This window comes from Coffea arabica, chromosome 3c, assembly GCF_036785885.1.
Source record: "Coffea arabica cultivar ET-39 chromosome 3c, Coffea Arabica ET-39 HiFi, whole genome shotgun sequence".
In the NCBI taxonomy this organism is placed as follows: domain Eukaryota; kingdom Viridiplantae; phylum Streptophyta; class Magnoliopsida; order Gentianales; family Rubiaceae; genus Coffea; species Coffea arabica.
In genome coordinates, this window is record NC_092314.1 from 10830418 (window position 1) to 10834096 (window position 3679).

The window sequence follows — 3679 nt, forward strand, 5'->3', positions numbered from 1 at the left end:
CTAATAGAAAATCACAATAACTAACAATCACTCTTTGACAAGTGTTGAGTTTATGAAATAACAAATACCTACTCAATTAAAATACAAATTTTGTATTAGCGATGAGCAGGGTCGAATATACAGGAATTGGAAATAATTCCTTTCTTATAGAGTCCAAAGTATGGGGGATTTTTATAAGTATGAAAACAATTAAACAACTCAAATAAAATAAATAAATAAAAACTAAATGACAGTTTATTAAAATTGAAGTAATAATTGCCAAACTCTATCCAAGGAATAACTTCGAAAATGGTTCACTTAATTGATCATTGATGTAATAATAATTTCATTTATTCATTCATAAACAAGTTATAATTGTCAAACATGTGATGACAACCAACTCCTCCTTACTGTATTGGTGGTCAAGGTACGACTGTTAACCACTGTCCTAATTAAGAAAATAACCCTAAGTATGACTAGAGAATTTAATTTCTCCATTGCCTTAAGAATTAGAAAAATCCGGATCTAACCAAGTAACACGCTATGAGAATTATTTTAAATTAGCCCATATGTTCTCCTGACACAATCCAATCATGCTAGTTATTACTAATTTAAAACAACTAAACAATTATAAATTTAAGTAAATAAAAGAAATAAATATAATCAATTCGATCTCACAAGTTTAGATGAATCAAATCCTCTGTTGTTCCTTAACTAGAATGAAAAGCTTACTTCATACCCAAGGAGAAAGTCCTGTGCTAATTATTAGAATTAATTCCTGTGGCAATTCTCTCTAAAATGCGATGAAGGAGAAAAGGAAAGACATCTGTTTGTTTCTCCCCGATAGACGAGAAAAGAAAAGTTACTATCTAATGTTCTGGACACCTTGTTTCCTTATTCCTATCAAAAAACTACTTTGCTAAACCAAAGAAAACTCCTACTAGTTAGATAGACTAGTCTCCTAATAAGAATAGGAAACTATTCAATTAGTAAAGAATCTCGATTTCCACGACTTCAAACCAACTTCCATCCAAGATTGGATATCTCAAAACCAAATCCCTTGTTTTCGGACATACAAAGTAAACCTCGATGTGCCCACGCCGAATTGCACAAAAATCTAGTTAAAAATCACGTTTTTAATTCCTTTTTGCTCCGAATCCCTACAACTAGCACAATTATCAAATATAAGTAGAATCTACTAATTAATGTAATATTTGGCTAAAAATAAGGAAAAAATATTCATAAATTAAATGACAAAAATACAACTTATCAATTTCCTCCACACCTATACTATATTTGTTTTCAATCATATCCAAACTCAGAAATACAATCAAGATATCAACTCGTAGCATATCATACTAGTATAAACATCCTACCCTTCCAACAACTTCATCAAAATTCAAATGCACCAAACTCAGCAAGCCTTAAAAAGGTTCGAACATGCGCACTCACCACTCAATAGTGTATAGGGTATAACATAACTCACAAAATCGATGCCATGGAGTGATTTTATCATAAACTTGCTCATATATCACATCTCCACTACCAATAGTGAATTCAATACAAGAATCCAACGGACTTTTATAAGGTTGTAATGGAATTAGGGTAAAGGGTATGATATAAAGGAAAATTAAGGCGTAAACATATCAAGAGAATGTCAAGAATTTATCACAAGAAAATTTGTCAAACTCAATCTTCCAAGCTAGGCTTAGCATCCACCTTCATCAACTTTGACAAGTGTAACTATTTTTCAGCAATTTGCTTCTATTACTTCAACAGTTATGCACAAAAGCCTGCATCTCTCCATTTTTTTTTCTTTTTTCGCTTTTTCATTTCTTTTAACTTTTTTTAAAATAAAATTTGTTTCTTTTTTTTTTTGTTTTTTACGTTTAACGATTCCTCAGCATATTCAAACACTTGCGGACCACCTCATTTGCTCTATTGCCTTGCAACAGTACATCTAGTTTTCATGTGACCAAATTTGGATACCCCTTCAACATGAGATTCAAAAAGAAAGTCAAAAGAAAAGGTTTTGGGTAGCAATTATGATTTTTAAACAAAAAAAGGGATAAAAACTCAAATGGTCTCACTAATGTTAATAAAGTAAGGGCTGGTCCTTTAAAAAACTAAAAAATGTTAAATGCTAGGTGCTCTTGTCACTTTCATGCATCAAATTCAACTAAAATGCGGTCTTGACATGTATAATAGAGTAAGTTCGAGAATGACACAATCATGTGTGACAACCACTCAATAAACGAAAATTAGAGCAAATATAAATAAGCAAACTCACAAAGTGATTAAACTTTGTCAAATTTAGCACATTCATTGTTCAAATCCATTGCCAAGAAAATAAAATACTCAACTAGCATAAATTTGCTACTCATACTCACATCTTGATTGCATACATTCATCCTAACCAACATAAACTACTAGCAAAAAGAAAAGAAAAAAAATAAACAATTAGTGCCTAGTTAGTAGTCCATACCCCTCTCCCTCACCTAAATCTGATATTGTTCCCAGTGTAAGAAATAAACAACAAATTAAAAAAAAAGGGACAACAACAGTTCCCTGTATATGGAGGAGGCAATGCACGATTATCTGTTAGGAGCCAAAGGTGGGTTTAATCCTATGGATGAAAAAAGGCCGCCAAAATTTGCATCATTTTGAAAATACGGAGCTCATGGCGAGTAACTCATCTCCACAAAATGGTGGTGGTGGGGCAGATGTGGTTGGGAAAGATAAAGGAAAAGAAGAAAGAGAGAAGAAGTAAAGAAGGAAGAAAAAAAGAAAAGAAGAGAAATAGAAAAAAAGAAGAAAAAGAAAATATTTTTCTTTTTTTTTGAAAAGCTTGGATCGCCCTATAGACGTGCCCACATTGAAATCATGAAGAGTCTTCTGATTATTCATCATAAAAAATAATTCTCTCTCAAGGGTGACCCGTGAACATGGGCACGTCAAAATCATAAAAAGTTTTCTGATCATGCACCGTAAAATTTTTTTCCTCAAGCATGACCACTAAGCGCGGGCATGCCAAAATCATAAAGAGTCTTCTAGAAAATTGCATTAGACATAGAAATATTAAACATTTAATTCTAACTTGAGCACGTCTTCTAGCAAACTACTTCCTGACACAAGGAAACAAAACCACTTAAATTGCACCTAAAAATTAAACAAGAAACATGAAACAACTAAAATTATAAATTCTTGGGTTGCCTCCCAAGCAGCGTCTTTCTTTGATGTCTTTGGTTAGACATAAGCATCACTTCTTAATCTGGATGTAATTCAAACTTTCTTGTAATTTGTGGCATTTTTCCAGGATCCAGATCACCATTGAATGCAACATTCTTCTTCAATTTTTTGCCCATTTTTATATTATAAGTTGCTTTCAACCTATGATATTTGTTGGCAACAACTGTTAACTTATCCCTGCAATTAAACTCAGAAAATTTTTGCACAGGAGGATTAATAACATGAATAGCAATTATAGAATAATAGTTAATGGAATGTTTCATTTCCTCAAAAATAGTAAAATGAACTATTTCTCCGTCAACTTTTATCATAATTGTACCCTTACTAACATCAATATTAGTTTGGACAGTACTCAAGAAAGGTCTTCCTAATATAATAGGTAGCAGATTTGGAGAGCTTTTATCATCAATGTAAAATACATAAAAATCAGCAAGAAAACTAATCCATCTAC